The sequence below is a fragment of the Coturnix japonica genome, chromosome Z (assembly GCF_054131305.1).
Source record: "Coturnix japonica strain WE chromosome Z, WE-NBRP24, whole genome shotgun sequence".
NCBI lineage: Eukaryota > Metazoa > Chordata > Aves > Galliformes > Phasianidae > Coturnix > Coturnix japonica.
Window position 1 is genome coordinate 66660568 of NC_140702.1, and position 20703 is coordinate 66681270.

General features: G+C 55.6%; 2 long non-coding RNA genes across 2 annotated transcripts; both read left to right on the forward strand.

Annotated features, from left to right (window-relative positions):
- The first annotated feature begins 10039 nt into the window (after positions 1-10039).
- LOC146754164 (uncharacterized) lies at positions 10040-12264 on the forward strand. The gene is made up of 2 exons (XR_014939321.1): positions 10040-10451; positions 11823-12264. It is a non-coding gene; the product is annotated as an uncharacterized LOC146754164 (long non-coding RNA).
- Positions 12265-16785: 4521 nt separating this feature from the next.
- Positions 16786-20364, forward strand: LOC146754165 (uncharacterized). Its single transcript, XR_014939417.1, has 4 exons — positions 16786-16973; positions 17155-17644; positions 17976-18112; positions 19923-20364. It is a non-coding gene; the product is annotated as an uncharacterized LOC146754165 (long non-coding RNA).
- Positions 20365-20703: the final 339 nt, after the last annotated feature.

Consider the following 20703-nt stretch of genomic DNA (forward strand, 5'->3'; position numbering starts at 1 on the left):
CCAGAGCACATCGGCACTCTGGGCACTGACCATTGGGATGCTGCCTGGAGTGACCTGACAGAGCTGGTGGAGAGTGGCAGTCTGTCCTGCTGCTACTCTCAGGGTGTCCAGAGCTCAACCAGAAGAAGCAACAGAGCCCACACGTATTGTAGAACCCAGCCCCACTACCGGCCAGGTCTGATGGCAACGAAACCAGCCCAGACAAAGTTCCAAGGTGGCAGGGCAGCCAGCAGAGCAGGGGATCCCACCAAGGTCTGCTGGCCACAAGCAGAGCAGTGCGTTGTGTGTGAGAGCATCGTCCTCCCAGACAGACAGATTGTCAGGGCTCCCAGGAAAGCAGGGGAGCCACGGAGCAGCTCCCACAGAGCTGCACCTGCATGCAGCCACCTGCAAATGGGGACTTCATCGAGCAACACAGGGACAACTTTGGTGGGACAGGAAGACCCGGGAGCTTTCCGCATTGTCTGAGTGCCCCCACGTGCTCTGGGGAGGCTGAAAGACAGTGGGATCAAAGAGAAATGGAGGGCCCCTCACCGTATTTCTCTCAAGCCAGACCAGCATAGGACGTACTGTGTGTGAGAACATCCTCCTCCCGGATGGACGACTCCCTCTGAGGCTGCATAATGTCATGCCCCTTCCAGGGAGCGTAGTAAATCCTCCAGGCCTTTGCACCATCAAGAAGGAGTTTCCTGGACGAACACCGTCCAAAAGATGCAGAGGGAGTCCAAGTAGTGTCTCTGACACGGAACAACACTTGAGGGTCTAGAAAGAAGGTAGGCCATTCACTGCTGAATGCATGGCTTCCTCGATGTAAAAAGGGAAGAGACGCACAGTGCAGGTGACTCCTCCAGCCACCCACCCTCAGAGGACTGCACTGTGCACAGCATCACCCTTCTCCCAGATGGACGGTTGCCTCAGAGGCTGGACAATGTCATGCACCTTCCAGGGAGGACTGTGTCTCCAGCAGCACTGTGCAGGAGCTACACAGAGCCTGCGGGATTGGCAGCAAGAGCAGCTCCAATCCGCAGAGGGGTTGCTGCTGGGACTTCTCATGCAGAAGAGAACTGGCAGTCTTCCTCTACCCTAAGAAGTGCAGGAAAAGGAAGCAGGCACTGTGATCACGACAACAGAGAAGAGATACGCACTGCTGTGCACACCTGCAAGCAGCCACCAGCAGAAGACTGCACAGTGCATGAGAACACCATTTTCCAAGATGGGCGGCTGCCTCAAATGCCAGGTAATCTTGTGCCCGCTCCATCAGGTAATCTTGTGTCTCCACCAGGCCTTCCCAGCTCTGCCAGAGAGTCGGGGCTTCCTCGGTGGGAAAAAGAGAAGAGAAGCACGGTGCAGTGAACTCCTCTACCCGGCCACCAGCAGAGGACTGCACTGTGCGAGAACATCCTCCTCCAAGTTGCTACAGATTACCACAGGAGGAAAGGGTACGTCAAGTACCCACAAGTTTACAGATGGGCTTTAGGTATATATGGCCTGTTTTTGGTGGCCGGGGTCTTTCTGCTTCGCACCCTGTGGCACCTACAGGTTGGGGAGTTTGAGGATGGGGTTATATGGGGCTGTGGGACTCAGGGCTGGGGCATTTGGAACCGGCTGCGCTGGCTGCTTCCCAGAGCCTCACTGTGCCAAGTTCATGTGCCTGCAGGCTTTCAAGCTATTCTTGCAACTGAGGAGATAATGGCAGCGAGGAGCAGCAGCACCAAAGTCAGGTGAGTGTCCCATGGGTCAGCACCAAGCCCCAGCCTTGTCCTGATTCACGCCAGGCAGGGATGGGCCCATGGGAGGAGCCCAGCCCTGGACTGGGAACTGGCACACTGCAGGTCGGCCAGATGGGACAAGGTTGTCCCTAGTGCCCCATCCTGGTGTGGCTCAGGCCCCCTCCCTTTTACAGATGCTGAGACACAGAGGCATAGGCCACGGTGCTGCTGCTCCAGCAGGAACAGCTGCAGCCGAGTTGACCAGGAGTTGCAGCAGCTGGTTCTATCAGCGCAGCCTGAGCACATGGCTACCCCAAGCCCTGGCTTCTGGGACGCTGCCTGGAGGGACCTGGCAAAGCTGGTGGAGTAGGGTAGCCTGTCCTGCTGCAGCTCCAATGCCCAGCCAGAATACCAGCGCAGAGCATCAGCTCCAGAGTCAGGTGAGTCTTTGTGGGTCAGCCTTGATCTGCATGATTGCCCTGATGTGTGCTAGGCCCATGGGAGGAGCCCAGCCCTAGAGCAGGACCTTGCACGATGCAGGTCAGCCAGTTGGGCCAAGAGTGTTCCCGTCTTGCTGTGGCTCAGGCTCCGTCCCTGCTTTGCAGGTGACAACAGACAGACGTATGGGCCAAAGTGCTGCTGCCCCAGCTGCAACCACTACAGTAATACTGACCAGGAGCTGCAGCAGCTGGTGCAGTCAGCACTGCCTGAGCCCGTCAGCAGACTGGGCCCTGACTTCTGGGATGCTGCCTGGAGGGATCTGGCGGAGCTGGTGGAGCAGGGCAGTCTGTCCTGCTGCAGCTCCGCAAATGCCCAGCCAGAAAACCAGCACGGAGCATCAGCTCGTGAGTCAGGTAAGTCTTCTGTGGATCAGCCCCAATCTGCATGACTGCCCTGATGTGTGCTAGGCCCACAGGAGGAGCCCAGCTCTGGCCTGGGAACTGTCACACTGCAGGTCGGCCAGATGGGACAAGGTTGTCCCTGGTGCCCCATCCTGCTGTGGCTCAGACCCCTCCCTTTTACAGATGCTGAGTCACAGACGCATAGGCCACGGTGCTGCTTCTCCAGCTGCAACCGCTGCAGCCGTGCTGACCAGGAGCTGCAGCAGCTGTCTCTATTGGTGCTCCACTAATGGCCAGCCTGAAAACCAGCACGGAGCATCAGCTCCAGAGTCAGGTGAGTCCTTTGTGGGTCAGCCTCGATCTGCATGATTGCCCTGATGTGTGCTAGACTCATGGGAGGAGCCCAGCCCTGGAGCAGGACCTTGCACGATGCAGGTCAGCCAGTTGGGCCAAGAGTGTTCCCGTCTTCCTGTGGCTCAGGCTCCCTCCCTGCTTTGCAGGTGACAACAGACAGACGTATGGGCCAAAGTGCTGCTGCCCAGCTGCAACCACTACAGTAATACTGACCAGGAGCTGCTGCAGCTGGTGCAGTCAGCACTGTGTGAGCCCATCGGCAGTCTGGACCCTGACTTCTGGGATGCTGCCTGGAGGGACCTGGCGGAGCTGTTGGAGCAGGGCAGTCTGTCCTGCTGCAGCTCCGCAAATGCCCAGCCAGAAAACCAGCGCGGAGCATCAGCTCGTGAGTCAGGTAAGTCTTCTGTGGATCAGCCCCAATCTGCATGATTGCCCTGATGTGTGCCAGGCCCACAGGATGAGCCCAGCTCTGGCCTGGGAACTGTCACACTGCAGGTCAGCCAAATGGGACAAGGTTGTCCCTGGTGCCCCATCCTGCTGTGGCTCAGGCCCCCTCCCTCTTACAGATGCTGAGACACAGAGGCATAGGCCACGATGCTGCTGCTACAGCTGCAACCGCTGTAGCCGAGTTGACCAGGAGCTGCAGCAGCTGGTTCTATCGGCGCTCCAGTAATAGCAAGACTGAAAACCAGCACGGAGCATCAGCTCCAGAGTCAGGTAAGTCTTTTGTAGGTCAGCCTCGATCTGCATGATTGCCCTGATGTGTGCTAGACCCATGGGAGGAGCCCAGCCATGGAGCAGGACCTTGCACACTGCAGGTCAGCCAGTTGGGCCAAGAGTGTCCCCATCCTGCTGTGGCTCAGGCTCCCTCCCTGCTTTGGAGGTGACGACAGACAGATGTATGGGCCAAAGTGCTGCTGCCACAGCTGTAACCGCTGCTGCCGAGCTGAGCAGGAGCTGCAGCAGCTGGTGCAGTCAGCACTGCCAGAGCACATCGGCACTCTGGGCACTGACCATTGGGATGCTGCCTGGAGTGACCTGACAGAGCTGGTGGAGAGTGGCAGTCTGTCCTGCTGCTACTCTCAGGGTGTCCAGAGCTCAACCAGAAGAAGCAACAGAGCCCACACGTATTGTAGAACCCAGCCCCACTACCGGCCAGGTCTGATGGCAACGAAACCAGCCCAGACAAAGTTCCAAGGTGGCAGGGCAGCCAGCAGAGCAGGGGATCCCACCAAGGTCTGCTGGCCACAAGCAGAGCAGTGCATTGTGTGTGAGAGCATCATCCTCCCAGACAGACAGATTGTCAGGGCTCCCAGGAAAGCAGGGGAGCCACGGAGCAGCTCCCACAGAGCTGCACCTGCATGCAGCCACCTGCAAATGGGGACTTCATCGAGCAACACAGGGACAACTTTGGTGGGACAGGAAGACCCGGGAGCTTTCCGCATTGTCTGAGTGCCCCCACGTGCTCTGGGGAGGCTGAAAGACAGTGGGATCAAAGAGAAATGGAGGGCCCCTCACCGTATTTCTCTCAAGCCAGACCAGCATAGGACGTACTGTGTGTGAGAACATCCTCCTCCCGGATGGACGACTCCCTCTGAGGCTGCATAATGTCATGCCCCTTCCAGGGAGGGTAGTAAATCCTCCAGGCCTTCGCACCATCAAGAAGGAGTTTCCTGGACGAACACCGTCCAAAAGATGCAGAGGGAGTCCAAGTAGTGTCTCTGACACGGAACAACACTTGAGGGTCTAGAAAGAAGGTAGGCCATTCACTGCTGAATGCATGGCTTCCTCGATGTAAAAAGGGAAGAGAAGCACAGTGCAGGTGACTCCTCCAGCCACCCACCCTCAGAGGACTGCACTGTGCACAGCATCACCCTTCTCCCAGATGGACGGTTGCCTCAGAGGCTGGACAATGTCGTGCACCTTCCAGGGAGGACCGTGTCTCCAGCAGCACTGTGCAGGAGCTACACAGAGCCTGCGGGATTGGCAGCAAGAGCAGCTCCAATCCGCAGAGGTGTTGCTGCTGGGACTTCTCATGCAGAAGAGAACTGGCAGTCTTCCTCTACCCTAAGAAGTGCAGGAAAAGGAAGCAGGCACTGTGATCACGACAACAGAGAAGAGATACGCACTGCTGTGCACACCTGCAAGCAGCCACCAGCAGAAGACTGCACAGTGCATGAGAACACCATTTTCCAAGATGGGCGGCTGCCTCAAATGCCAGGTAATCTTGTGCCCGCTCCATCAGGTAATCTTGTGTCTCCACCAGGCCTTCCCAGCTCTGCCAGAGAGTCGGGGCTTCCTCGGTGGGAAAAAGAGAAGAGAAGCACGGTGCAGTGAACTCCTCTACCCGGCCACCAGCAGAGGACTGCACTGTGCGAGAACATCCTCCTCCAAGTTGCTACAGATTACCACAGGAGGAAAGGGTACGTCAAGTACCCACAAGTTTACAGATGGGCTTTAGGTATATATGGCCTGTTTTTGGTGGCCGGGGTCTTTCTGCTTCGCACCCTGTGGCACCTACAGGTTGGGGAGTTTGAGGATGGGGTTATAAGGGGCTGTGGGACTCAGGGCTGGGGCATTTGGAACTGGCTGCGCTGGCTGCTTCCCAGAGCCTCACTGTGCCAAGTTCATGTGCCTGCAGGCTTTCAAGCTATTCTTGCAACTGAGGAGATAATGGCAGCGAGGAGCAGCAGCACCAAAGTCAGGTGAGTGTCCCATGGGTCAGCACCAAGCCCCAGCCTTGTCCTGATTCATGCCAGGCAGGGATGGGCCCATGGGAGGAGCCCAGCCCTGGACTGGGAACTGGCACACTGCAGGTCGGCCAGATGGGACAAGGTTGTCCCTGGTGCCCCATCCTGGTGTGGCTCAGGCCCCCTCCCTTTTACAGATGCTGAGACACAGAGGCATAGGCCACGGTGCTGCTGCTCCAGCAGGAACAGCTGCAGCAAGGCGGACCAGGAGCTGCAGCAGCTGGTTCTATCAGCGCTGCCTGAGCACATGGCTACTCCAAGCCCTGGCTTCTGGGATGCTGCCTGGAGGGACCTGGCAAAGCTGGTGGAGCAGGGTAGCCTGTCCTGCTGCAGCTCCAATGCCCAGCCAGAAAACCAGCGCGGAGCATCAGCTCCAGAGTCAGGTGAGTCTTTGTGGGTCAGCCTTGATCTGCATGATTGCCCTGATGTGTGCTAGGCCCATGGGAGGAGCCCAGCCCTGGAGCGGGACCTTGCACGATGCAGGTCAGCCAGTTGGGCCAAGAGTGTTCCCGTCTTGCTGTGGCTCAGGCTCCCTCCATGTTTTCAGGTGACAACAGACAGACGTATGGGCCAAAGTGCTGCTGCCCCAGCTGCAACCACTACAGTAATACTGACCAGGAGCTGCAGCAGCTGGTGCAGTCAGCACTGCCTGAGCCCGTCAGCAGACTGGGCCTTGACTTCTGGGATGCTGCCTGGAGGGATCTGGCGGAGCTGGTGGAGCAGGGCAGTCTGTCCTGCTGCAGCTCCGCAAATGCCCAGCCAGAAAACCAGCGCGGAGCATCAGCTCGTGAGTCAGGTAAGTCTTCTGTGGATCAGCCCCAATCTGCATGACTGCCCTGATGTGTGCTAGGCCCATGGGACGAGCCCAGCCCTGGCCTAGGAACTGGCACACTGCAGGTCGGCCAGATGGGACAAGGTTGTCCCTGGTGCCCCATCCTGCTGTGGCTCAGACCCCTCCCTTTTAAAGATGCTGAGACACAGAGGCATAGGCCACGGTGCTGCTTCTCCAGCTGCAACCGCTGTAGCCGTGCTGACCAGGAGCTGCAGCAGCTGTTGCTATCGGTGCTTCACTAATGGCCAGCCTGAAAACTAGCACGGAGCATCAGCTCCAGAGTCAGGTGAGTCCTTTGTGGGTCAGCCTCGATCTGCATGATTGCCCTGATGTGTGCTAGACCCTTGGGAGGAGCCCAGCCATGGAGCAGGACATAGCACACTGCAGGTCAGCCAGTTGGGCCAAGAGTGCCCCCATCCTACTGTGGCTCAGGCTCCCTCCCTGCTTTGGAGGTGACAACAGACAGATGTATGGGCCAAAGTGCTGCTGCCCCAGCTGCAACCACTGCTGTAATGCAGTGCTGCGTGGAGGTTGCTGGGTTGCTGTCATATTATCATAGACTGATAGAATGGCCTGGGTTGAAAAGGACCTCAAAGATCATCTCTTTTCAGTCTCTCTTGCTATGTGCAGGGTCAGCAACCACGAGACCAGGCTGCCCAGAGCTACATCCAGCCTGGCCTTGAATGCCTCCAGGGATGGGGCATCCACAGCCTCCTTGGGCAACCTATTGACAAACCACCTGGATGGGGTGCTCAGGGACATGATTTTGCAGTTGGTTGGACTGAATTCTTTCTAGGGTGCCAAGTGCCCAGGATAGTGTTTTGGATGGAGGCATGGAGCATGGGATATGTTTCCAGCCATCCAGTGGCCGCTTCCGTCCTTGGTTTGGGGTAGTGTGATATAATCAACATGCCAGAAGGAGACAGAGATGGCTCACAGTTACAGTCCCAGACAAAGCAGTTTAGGTCCAGGGAAGATTCATTTATTACCAGCTAATAATGCAGTAGGATAGCAAGAAGAAAAAGCAGACTAAAAGCACTTTGCTTCTTTACCCTGTGTCTGCCTCAGGTACCTGAAGGGAAGATTGCAGCTGCACACCACAAGGATGGTTCTGGTTCCCAGGCTGGTGCACGCTTTCGCTTGATGTGTAAGCTACAATTTTTTGAAGCATTTTTTCATTGTCCTCAGATTTATTTGTAACTGCTCCCACCAGCACACAGAGGGCAAGCACTGACTGGCTCCCATGTGGGCTGCGGGGCTGTGACCTCACAGAGGTGTCCCCACCCAAAGCACTGTGACCTCACAGCCGAATCTTTAGGAGCCAGTGACCAGCACCCCGCCTCTCTCAGTGCGGTTGTGACCGGCTTTGAGCGATGGTTGACAACAGCGTTCTTGTCCCTACATACCATTTCTTCCTGGATGGCCTGTTTTTGGTGGCTGGGGTCTTTCTGCTTCACACCCTGTGGCACCTACAGGTAGGGGAGCTTGAGGATGGGGTTATATGGGGCTGTGGGACTCAGGGCTGGGGGATTTGGAACCGACTGCGCTGGCTGCATCCCAGAGCCTCACTGTGCCACGTTCATGTGCCTGCAGGCTGTCAAGCTGTTATTGCGTCTGAGGAGATCATGGCAGAGAGGAGCAGCAGCACCAAAGTCAGGTGAGTGTCCCATGGGTCATCACCAAGCCCCAGCCTTGTCCTGATTCACGCCAGGCAGGGATGGGCCCATGGGAGGAGCCCAGCCCTGGACTGGGAACTGGCACACTGCAGGTCGGCCGGATGGGACAAGGTTGTCCCTGGTGCCCCATCCTGCTGTGGCTCAGGCCCCCTCCCTTTTACAGATGCTGAGACACAGACGCGCAGGCCATGGTGCTGCTCCAGCTGGAACAGCTGCAGCAAGGCGGACCAGGAGCTGCAGCGGCTGGTGCAGTCAGCACTGCGTAAGCCTGTCGGCAGTCTGGGCCCTGACTTCTGGAATGCTGCCTGGAGGGATCTGGAGGAGCTGGTGGAGCAGGGCAGTCTGTCCTGCTGCAGCTCCGCCAATGCCCAGCCAGAAAACAAGCGCGGAGCATCAACTCGTGAGTCAGGTAAGTCTTTTGTGGATCAGCCCCAATCTACATGATTGCCCTGATGTGTGCTAGGCCCACGGGAGGAGCCCAGCCCTGGAGCAGGACCTTGCACTCTGCAGATTGGGCCAAGGGCATCCCCATCCTGCTGTGGCTCAGGTCCCCTCCCTGCTTTGCAGATGACAACAGACAGATGCGTGGGCCACGGTTCTGCTGCCCCAGCTGCAACCGCTGCAGCAAGGCGGACCAGGAGCTGCAGCAGCTGGTGCAGTCAGCACTGCCTGAGCACATCGGCACTCTGGGCCCTGAATTCTGGGATGCTGCCTGGAGGGATCTGGAGGAGCTTGTGGAGAGTGGCAGCCTGTCCTGCTGCAGCTCTTCTGGTGTCCAGAGCTCAACCAGAAGATACAACAGAGCCCACATGGACTGCAGAACCCAGCCCCACCGCCGGCCAGGTCTGATGGCAACAAAACCAGCCCAGACAATGTACCACGGTGGCAGGGCAGCCAGCAGAACAGGAGATCCCACCGAGGTCTGCCGGCCACCTGCGGAGGAGTGCATTGTGCGCGAGGCCATCCTCCTCCCAGACGGACGGCTGCCTCAGAGGCCGGATAATCTCGAGCCCCTTCCAGAGTGGGCAGTGAATGCACCAGGCCTTCGCACAATCAAGAAGGAGTTTTCTGGACAAACACCATCCAGAAGACACACAGGGAGACCAAGTGGTCTCTCTGGAAAGGAACGCTTGCAGGTCAAGAAAGAAGGTAGGCCATTCAGTGTTGAAAGCAGGGCTTCCTTGGTGGGAAAAAGAGATGCACGGCGGTGGTGGCTTCTCTACCCAGCCACCAGGAGAGGACTGCACCGTGCATCTTGTCCCAGACGGGCGGCTGCCCCGGAGGCCAGATCATCTCGTGCCCCCTCCTCAGCAGGCTGTGTCTCCAACAGGCCTTCCCAGCAATGCCAGACAGTCTTCGGAAGGGGCAGCAAGGGAGCAAGGGCAACAGGGAAGAGCTGCTAAGCGGCGTGCTATGACCTGCTGCTGTTACTGACGGCGGCCACAGCAGGGGACAATTGTACATGACAGCATCCTGCGAACAGAGGTGGCAGTAAGTTGGTGGGAGCAGAGGTGCCAGTGGGACTGATCGTCCTCACGTGCACCGGTCAGAGGTGGCCCTGCAGGTTCCTGCACATCCCAAGGTGAATACAAGGCAGCAACACAGGCAGCACCAACGGCTTCAGTGCTGGCAATGGAGGACGACGGCTGCCAAGCCAACATCACCAGTGTTGGAAGTGCGGAGAGACCTGGCCCCATATCGCCTCCTTCCCCTGGCGGACATCAAGGAGACAGAGGGGCTGTGGGTGCCCACAGCTTCTGTCATCAGCATTCACTTGGCTGTGGGAGGGTCACGTAAAGAAGAACGTAATGGAGGACCTGGTAAGGGCCAGCTCACAGAGTTCCATTAAGTCCTCTTGGGACGTGCGTGTGGGTTGGAGGAGGCCCAAGCTTTCCCCGTGCACCTGTGTGCCAAGCAGCGGCACATTGCAGGCCGGGGACCCATCTCGGGCTGTCAGCAACGCCCGCAGCCCCAATGGCCACTGGCTGGGCCCAGTCCAGCCTATCGCAGCCCAACAGCCAGAAGGCCGATGGCATCCTGCCTTATGTCAGCAATAGCGTGGGCAGCAGGAGCGGGGAAATGGGCATCCCTCTGTATTCTGGTCTGGTGAGGACACCCCTTAAACACTGTGTTCTCTTTTATGCTCCTCAGAACAGGATAGTCCTCGAGGCCCTGGAGCGTGTCCAGAAAAAAGCCACTAAGGCGATGCGGCTTGTGGAGCAATGATCTGAGCGGGAGTGGATTAATGTGTAACCGGGAGGAGGGAGAAACACCCCTTTACTAAAAAGGTATTTAAGCACTGGAGGTGGTGCTGCGGGGAGGTGGCTGGGTTGCTGTCATAGTATCATAGAGTGATAGAATGGCCTGGGTTGAAAAGGACCTCAAAGATCATCTCTTTTCAGTCTCTCTTGCTATGTGCAGGGTCAGCAACCACCAGACCAGGCTGCCCAGAGCTACATCCAGCCTGGCTTTGAATGCCTCCAGGGATGGGGCATCCACAGCCTCCTTGGGCAACCTATTGACAAACCACCTGGATGGGGTGCTCAGGGACATGATTTTGCAGTTGGTTGTTGGAGTTAGGGTTGCATGCTTAGGTTGAGGTTGGAATTTATGATCTTGAAGGTTCTCAGGTTCCAACCTGAGCAGTTCTATGAATTCGGTATATAGCCATGCTTCTGATACCGGTCGCTTTCCAGGAAGAAATGTAAATGCTTCTGAGCTGTTGGCTGTTTTCTGATGAGCAAAGATACTGTAAGATAGGCAGTGTCTGTATCCACTGTTTGGGAAAGTGCAAGTGAGTCTGGAAGATGCTATCCTGTTTATCAGGCACAGGAGGGGACGATGTACACCGAGGACAAATATTTCAAAAGAAGCAGCCCAGAAGAATTGTACACAATAGTCCTGAAAAATGGGCTGAATTTTAGCAACATTTATTTGTTATACAACTGGAATTTCTCTAGTGTTATCAGGCAATGCTCTGCCAGGTTCTCTGCTCAGGCATCTGCATCCCTTGGGTGCAAGGCATCCTTCATGTACTTTAGCCACACAGAGAGATGAAATCTATTGGCTCCAAGGGGCAAGGAAAGGGTTATGAAATTACACTGAGGAGGCATCTGCGCAGCTCTCAACAGGGCTCCAGCCTGCAGCTCTCCAGGAGGTGTGAGAAGCTACTGAGACACGGGCTGGAGTTAATGCCACGTGATGAGAGACTTTGGAGTTGGGCTTGTTCAGCTTTGAAAAGAGATGGTTCTGGAGGACTAGAGATGACCCCCTAACATCTGTGAGGAGATTATTAAGAAGATGGAATCAGGCTTTTAATGGAGGTGCAGCTCAGGAGGAACAGGCTAACTTTGAGGGTATTCCCTAAGTTACCCACTGGGAGAGGGGCCCAGAGAGGTTGTGGGATCTTTGACTTTGGAAGTTTTCAAGACTCTGATGTGCAGAATGCTGAGCAGCCTGGTTTGATACCATCACTGTCACAGCTTTGTGAAGAAGGTTGTACTAGAGACCTCCTGAGGTCCTCTCCAGCCTGGACAGGATTGTGAATCTATTAAAGGAGTGGGAATCTTAAAATCATAGAATCACAAGGTTGAAAAGGACCTACAAGGTCATCATTACATCACCATTACTACCACAAGCTACTAAACCATATCTCGTAGGTACTCATCTGGACACCACCTGAACACTGCCAGGGACGATGATTCCACCGCCTTCCTGGTCAAAGAAGAAGAAGAACCAGGAGAAGTCTGGATGAGCTGACAAAGCATGCGTGGGAAAGCCGCCAAGCACCTCAGCTACCTGGTGTGGAGAAGCCCCCTCATCTGCAGCAAGAAGATACACCCTCTTGTCATGGTCAAAGATGAGGACATGGTCGGTGCTGCAGGTTCCTTGGGTCCCCTGATCTGTACAGGGTTCCCAGTGATCCTCTGGCAGCTCTCCTGGATGGAAAGCCCCTGATTTTATGCCACCTGCCTTTCAGGAAAATGTTTATTTTCCCAAACAACAACAGAGGATAATTGAAATATCTTTTCCTATTCTCTCCCCTCCCACCCCTCACCCCCAAGTTGTGCTCCTCATTGTAAATAAATTATTTGACCCTAAAATCTCCCCTCTGGAGGTCTCATCAATGTTTCTGGTTTAACTGACTTTGGGTTTTGGGGTCAACATGTCCTGTTTGCATTATCAACAGAAGCCTGAGGTTGTCATGGATGGGAGGCCACGCTGTGCTGGAGAAGGGATGGATGAGATTTACTCTAGCCAAGGTGCTCGGATATGACAGCCAGCAGGCTCCTGAGCCCAGACCTTTCAGATCACTGCTTTCAGGGCTGTTGTTGGCTTTGCTCACTCTACATCCTGCCAAAAGCCAGCTGTGCTTAGCCTGAGCTTTGTGCTTTCCTGCAGTATTAGCATTGCACTTTGCCTTCAAAACCATGTGCCGGCAGGGAACAAGGTGCTGGCACAGCTGTAGTGATGCCAAATATCTGCAGCCACATAAGCCTGCTGGTAAATCGCCCTGCTTGTGCTGTGCTGATAGTGGGGTGGGTGAGGGGCCTTGTGGAAGGGAAGGGGAGAACAGATCATGGTGTGCTGTGTGACTGGAGCTGAAGCAAGTTTGCTCAGGTCTTTTTGCTGCACAGTACACGGGCTGTGTGCTCTGCTCCTTCCCCTTTGTTGACACATCTGGCAGGAGCCACCGTGTGTTCCCAAGTCTCATGCGCATCAGGGCAGTCCCAGCCTCCTGCCATGCTCTTGGAGGCAAACTGTCCTGGAAAATGTCTTCCTTGCCTCAGTAGCAGCAATACTAGCAGGAGTGTTCCCACCACGCTCAGAGGGAAGATCACATTTCAGCCACAATCCCCTCTTTGACAAGCATCTGTCTTCTCTCTCAGCTCTTCCTCACCACCACCCATCAAATGGGGACTTGACACTGAACTTCTGGGAAGGGTCAGTTTGTCAACTGTCCATCACACAGTACAGTCAACCAGGGCCCCTTCTGTCCTAGCACAGCCAGCTCTGCTGACAAACACTGTCCAGAAGACACACAGGGAGACCAAGTGGTCTCTCTGAAATGGAACAACACTTGCAGGTCAAGAAAGAAGGAAGCCCATTCAGTGTTGCAAGCAGGGCTTCCTCGGTGGGAAAAAGAGAACAGAAGCACGGCGGTGGTGGCTTCTCTACCCAGCCACCAGGAGATGACTGCACCGTGCATCTTCTCCCAGACGGGCGGCTGCCCCGGAGGCCAGATCATCTCGTGCCCCCTCCTCAGCAGGCTGTGTCTCCAACAGGCCTTCCCAGCAATGCCAGACAGTCTTCGGAACGAGCAGCAAGGGAACAAGGGCAACAGGGAAGAGCTGCTGAGCGGCGTTCTGGGACCTGCTCCTGTTACAGACGGCCGCCACAGCAGGGGACAATTGTACAGGACAGCATCCTGCGAACAGAGGTGGCAGTACGTTGGTGGGAGCAGAGGTGCCAGTGGGACTGATCGTCTGCATGTGCACCAGTAGTTCTCTTAGTGTACAGCACAGTGAGACCAGCAGCAACAGCACCTTCACGTCTGACTACTGAAGATGACGGCAGAAGTGCAGCCAGCCAGCATCTGAGCTCTGCCCTCAGTGCGAGAAGTGAGTGAAGGGCTGGCACTGGTGGCGGCTGGTGGTCCCCGCAGCCCCCAGGACAGATTGTCAGGGCTCCCAGGCAGGCAGGGGAGCCACAGAGCAGCCCCCACAGAGCTGCACCTGCAAGCAGCCACCTGAGAATGGGGGACTTCATCGAGCAACACAGGAACAACGTTCGTGGGACAAGAAGGCCCAGGAGATTTCCACAATGTCTGAGTGACCCCACGTTCATGTGACTGCAGGCTATCAAGCAATGCTTGCGACTGAGGAGATGGTGGCAGCGAGGAGCAGCAGCACCGGAGTCAGGTGAGTGTCCTGTGGGTCAGCACCACGACCCAGCCTTGTCCTGATTCACGTCAGGCAGGGATGGGCCCATGGGAGGAGCCCAGCCATGGAGCAGGACCTTGCACGCTGCAGGTCAGCCAGTTGGGCCAAGAGTGTCCCCATCCTGCTGTGGCTCAGGCCCCCTCCCTGCTTTGGAGGTGACGACAGACAGATGTATGGGCCAAAGAGAGGCTGCCACAGCTGCAAACTGCAGCAGAGCTGACCAGGAGCTGCAGCAGCTGGTGCAGTCAGCACTGCCTGAGCACATCGGCACTCTGGGCACTGACTTCTGGGATGCTGCCTGGAGGGACCTGGCAGAGCTGGTGGAGAGTGGCAGCCTGTCCTGCTGCCACTCTGAGGGTGTCCAGAGCTCAACCAGAAGAAGCAACAGAGCCCACACGAATTGCAGAACCCAGCCCCACTACCGGCCAGGTCTGATGGCAACAAAACCAGCCCAGACAAAGTACCATGGTGGCAAGGCAGCCAGCAGAACAGGAGATCCCACCAAGGTCTGCCGGCCACCTGCGGAGGAGTGCATTGTGCGTGAGAGCATCCTCCTCCCAGACGGACGGCTGCCTCAGAGGCCGGATAATCTCAGGCCCCTTCTAGAGTGGGCAGTGAGTCCACCAGGCCTTCACACCATCAAGAAGGAGTTTCCTGGATGAACACCGTCCAAAAGATGCAGAGGGAGTCCAAGTAGTGTCTTTGACAAGGAACAACACTTGAAGGTCGAGAAAGAAGGTAGGCCATTCACTGCTGAATACAGGGCTTCCTTGGTGGGAAAAAGAGAAGACAAGCACAGTGCAGGTGACTCCTCCATCCGCCCACCCTCAGAGGACTGCACTGTGCACAGCATCACCCTTCTCCCAGATGGACGGCTGCCTCAGACGTCAGGTAATCTTGTGCCCGCTCCACCAGGTAATCTTGTGTGTCCACCAGGCCTTCCCAGCTCTGCCAGAGAGTCGGGGCTTCCTTGGTGGGAAAAAGAGAAGCATGGTGCAGTGAATTCCTCTACCTGGCCACCAGCAGAGGACTGCACTGTGTGAGAACATCCTCCTCCCAGTTGCTACAGATTACCACAAAAGGTAAGGGTACTTCAATGACCCACAACGGTACAGATGGGCTTTGGGCATAACTGCCTTGCAGACACACAACAATTATTTACTCACCTCTGAGAGGACCTCTCTCAGTCTCTCAGAGGGCACTTCTGCTGCTGAGTTGCTATGAGCATTTTTTTATTATCCTCAGGTTTATTTGTAACTTTTCCCACCAGCACACAGAGGGCAAGCACTGACTGGCTGCCATGTGGGCTGTGGGGCTGTGACTTTGCAGATGTGTCCCCACCCAAAGCTGAATCTTTAGGAGCCAGTGACCAGCACCCCGCCTCTCTCAGTGCAGTTGTGACCGGCTTTGAGCGATGGTTGACAACAGCATTCTTCTTGTCCCTACATACCATTTCTTCCTGGATGGCCTGTTTTTGGTGGCCGGGGTCTTTCTGCTTCACACCCTGTGGCACCTACAGGTAGGGGAGTTTGAGGATGGGGTTATATGGGGCTGGGGGACTCAGGGCTGGGGGATTTGGAACCGACTGCGCTGGCTGCTTCCCAGAGCCTCACTGTGCCACGTTCATGTGCCTGCAGGCTGTCAAGCTATTCTTGTGTCTGAAGAGATCATGGCAGCGAGGAGCAGCAGCACCAAAGTCAGGTGAGTGTCCCATGGGTCATCACCAAGCCCCAGCCTTGTCCTGATTCACGCCAGGCAGGGATGGGCCCATGGGAGGAGCCCAGCCCTGGACTGGGAACTGGCACACTGCAGGTCGGCCAGATGGGACAAGGTTGTCCCTGGTGCCCCATCCTGCTGTGGCTCAGGACCTCTCCCTATTACAGATGCTGAGACACAGAGGCATAGGCCATGGTGCTGCTCCAGCTGGAACAGCTGCAGCAAGGCAGACCAGGAGCTGCAGCGGCTGGTGCAGTCAGCACTGCGTAAGCCTGTCGGCAGTCTGGGCCCTGACTTCTGGAATGCTGCCTGGAGGGATCTGGAAAAGCTGGTGGAGCAGGGCAGTCTGTGCTGCTGCAGCTCCGCCAATGCCAAGCCAGAAAACCAGCGCAGAGCATCAGCTCGTGAGTCAGGTAAGTCTTTTGCAGGTCAGCCTCGATCTGCATGATTGCCCTGATGTGTGCTAGGCCCATGGGAGAAGCCCAGCCCTGGAGCAGGACCTTGCACTCTGCAGGCTGGGCCAAGCGCAACCCATCCTGCTGTGGCTCAGGTCCCCTCCCTGCTTTGCAGATGACAACGGACAGATGCGTGGGCCACGGTGCTGCTGCCTCAGCTGCAACCGCTGCAGCCGAGCTGAGCAGGAGCTGCAGCAGCTGGTGCAGTCAGCACTGCCTGAGCACGTCGGCACTCTGGGCCCTGACTTCTGGGATGCTGCCTGGAGGGATCTGCAGGAGCTGGTGGAGAGTGGCAGCCTGTCCTGCTGCAGCTCTTCTGGTGTCCAGAGCTCAACCAGAAGATACAACAGAGCCCACATGGACTGCAGAACCCAGCCCCACCGCCGGCCAGGTCTGATGGCAACAAAACCAGCCCAGACAATGTACCACGGTGGCACGGCAGCCAGCAGAGCAGGGGATCCCACCGAGGTCTGCCGGCCACCTGCGGAGGAGTGCATTGTGCGTGAGAGGATCCTCCTCCCAGATGGACGGCTGCCTCAGAGGCCGGATAATCTCGTGCCCCTTCAAGAGTGGGCTGTGAATCCACCAGGCCTTGGCACCATCAAGAAGGAGTTTCCTGGACAAACACTGTCCAGAAGACACACAGGGAGACCAAGTGGTCTCTCTGGAAAGGAACGCTTGCAGGTCAAGAAAGAAGGTAGGCCATTCAGTGTTGAAAGCAGGGCTTCCTTGGTGGGAAAAAGAGATGCACGGCGGTGGTGGCTTCTCTACCCAGCCACCAGGAGAGGACTGCACCGTGCATCTTGTCCCAGACGGGCAGCTGCCCCGGAGGCCAGATCATCTCGTGCCCCCTCCTAAGCAGGCTGTTTCTCTAACAGGCCTTCCCAGCTCTGCCAGACAGTCTTCGGAAGGGGCAGCAAGGGAGCAAGGGCAACAGGGAAGAGCTGCTAAGCGGCGTGCTATGACCTGCTGCTGTTACTGACGGCGGCCACAGCAGGGGACAATTGTACATGACAGCATCCTGCGAACAGAGGTGGCAGTAAGTTGGTGGGAGCAGAGGTGCCAGTGGGACTGATCGTCCTCACGTGCACCGGTCAGAGGTGGCCCTGCAGGTTCCTGCACATCCCAAGGTGAATACAAGGCAGCAACACAGGCAGCACCAACGGCTTCAGTGCTGGCAATGGAGGACGACGGCTGCCAAGCCAACATCACCAGTGTTGGAAGTGCGGAGAGACCTGGCCCCATATCGCCTCCTTCCCCTGGCGGACATCAAGGAGACAGAGGGGCTGTGGGTGCCCACAGCTTCTGTCATCAGCATTCACTTGGCTGTGGGAGGGTCACGTAAAGAAGAACGTAATGGAGGACCTGGTAAGGGCCAGCTCACAGAGTTCCATTAAGTCCTCTTGGGACGTGCGTGTGGGTTGGAGGAGGCCCAAGCTTTCCCCTTGCACCTGTGTGCCAAGCAGCGGCACATTGCAGGCCGGGGACCCATCTCGGGCTGTCAGCAACGCCCGCAGCCCCAATGGCCACTGGCTGGGCCCAGTCCAGCCTATCGCAGCCCAACAGCCAGAAGGCCGATGGCATCCTGCCTTATGTCAGCAATAGCGTGGGCAGCAGGAGCGGGGAAATGGGCGTCCCTCTGCATTCTGGTCTGGTGAGGACACCCCTTAAACACTGTGTTCTCTTTTATGCTCCTCAGAACAGGAAAGTCCTCGAGGCCCTGGAGCGTGTCCAGAAAAAAGCCACTAAGGCGATGCGGCTTGTGGAGCAATGATCTGAGCGGGAGTGGATTAATGTGTAACCGGGAGGAGGGAGAAACACCCCTTTACTAAAAAGGTATTTAAGCACTGGAGGTGGTGCTGCGGGGAGGTGGCTGGGTTGCTGTCATATTATCATAGACTGATAGAATGGCTGGGTTGAAAAGGACCTCAAAGATCATCTCTTTTCAGTCCCTCTTGCTATGTGCAGGGTCAGCAACCACCAGACCAGGCTGCCCAGAGCTACATCAGCCTGGCCTTGAATGCCTCCAGGGATGGGGCATCCACAGCCTCCTTGGGCAACCTATTGACAAACCACCTGGATGGGGTGCTCAGGGACATGATTTTGCAGTTGGTTGTTGGAGTTAGGGTTGCATGGTTAGGTTGAGGTTGGAATTTATGATCTTGAAGGTTCTCAGGTTCCAACCTGAGCAGTTCTATGAATTCGGTATATAGCCATGCTTCTGATACAGGTCGCTTTCCAGGAAAAAATGTAAATGCTGTTGAGCTGTTGGCTGTTTTCTGATGAGCAAAGATACTGTAAGATAGGAAGTGTCTGTATCCACTGTTTGGGAAAGTGCAAGTGAGTCTGGAAGATGCTATCCTGTTTATCAGGCACAGGAGGGGACGATGTACACCGAGGACAAATATTTCAAAAGAAGCAGCCCAGAAGAATTGTACACAATAGTCCTGAAAAATGGGCTGAATTTTAGCAACATTTATTTGTTATACAACTGGAATTTCTCTAGTGTTATCAGGCAATGCTCTGCCAGGTTCTCTGCTCAGGCATCTGCATCCCCTTGGGTGCAAGGCATCCTTCATGTACTTTAGCCACACAGAGAGATGAAATCTATTGGCTCCAAGGGGCAAGGAAAGGGTTATGAAATTACACTAAGGAGGCATCTGCGCAGCTCTCAACAGGGCTCCAGCCTGCAGCTCTCCAGGAGGTGTGAGAAGCTGATCTGATGGCTCCCTCTGGCTGTAGGCTCTGCGAGTGAATCTGTAGAAAATGCATCCTGTAGCTGCTCCATTCCTGCAGTCATCAGAAGTGTTGGGGAATCTGTTTCTTTTCCATATCTACAAAAATTCTGCTACACATCTTTGTCTTTGGAGTTTTGGGGCAATGCAGAAAGAAGGAGTTGGTACTGATCTGGTCATCACCCAGAGATTCTTAGGGAACAGATGAGATGGTGGATCCTCATTTCAAGCCAGTCTAAGCAATAGCTTTGCCAATGCATTTGGGTTGTGAGAAGGCAGAGGGGCTCAGTTCTTTCCTTTTGACCTCTAGGTGGGGTGGGGGAGAGGGTGAATATTCTCCACTTCTCAACACCCAATACACCAGGGCTGGACACTGTATCCAGTAATCTGAGTAATCAGGAGAGAGTTCTGCAGGAACCACTGAGACACGGGGGCTGGAGTTAATGCCACGTGATGAGAGACTTTGGAGTTGGGCTTGTTCAGCTTTGAAAAGAGATGGTTCTGGAGGACTTAAGACGACCCCCTAACAGCTGTGAGGAGATTATTAAGAAGATGGAATCAGGCTTTTAATGGAGGTGCAGCTCAGGAGGAACAGGCTAACTTTGAGGGTATTCCCTAAGTTACCCACTGGGAGAGGGGCCCAGAGAGGTTGTGGGATCTCTGACTTTGGAAATTTTCAAGACTCTGATGTGCAGAATGCTGAGCAGCCTGGTTTGATACCATCACTGTCACAGCTTTGTGAAGAAGGTTGGACTAGAGACCTCCTGAGGTCCTCTCCAGCCTGGACAGGATTGTGAATCTCTTAAAGGAGTGGGAATCTTAAAATCATAGAATCACAAGGTTGAAAAGGACCTACAAGGTCATCATTACATCACCATTACTACCACAAGCTACTAAACCATATCTCGTAGGTACTCATCTGGACACCACCTGAACACTGCCAGGGACGATGATTCCACCGCCTTCCTGGTCAAAGAAGAAGAAGAACCAGGAGAAGTCTGGATGAGCTGACAAAGCATGCGTGGGAAGGCCACCAAGCACCTCAGCCACCTGGTGTGGAGAAGCCCCCTCATCTGCAGCAAGAAGATACACCCTCTTGTCATGGTCAAAGATGAGGACATGGTTGGTGCTGCAGGTTCCTTGGGTCCCCTGATCTGTACAGGGTTCCCAGTGATCCTCTGGCAGCTCTCCTGGATGGAAAGCCCCTGATTTTATGCCACCTGCCTTTCAGGAAAATGTTTATTTTCCCAAACAACAACAGAGGATAATTGAAATATCTTTTCCTATTCTCTCCCCTCCCACCCCTCACCCCCAAGTTGTGCTCCTCATTGTAAATAAATTATTTGACCCTAAAATCTCCCCTCTGGAGGTCTCATCAATGTTTCTGGTTTAACTGACTTTGGGTTTTGGGGTCAACATGTCCTGTTTGCATTATCAACAGAAGCCTGAGGTTGTCATGGATGGGAGGCCACGCTGTGCTGGAGAAGGGATGGATGAGATTTACTCTAGCCAAGGTGCTCGGATATGACAGCCAGCAGGCTCCTGAGCCCAGACCTTTCAGATCACTGCTTTCAGGGCTGTTGTTGGCTTTGCTCACTCTACATCCTGCCAAAAGCCAGCCGTGCTTAGCCTGAGCTTTGTGCTTTCCTGCAGTATGAGCATTGCACTTTGCCTTCAAAACCATGTGCCGGC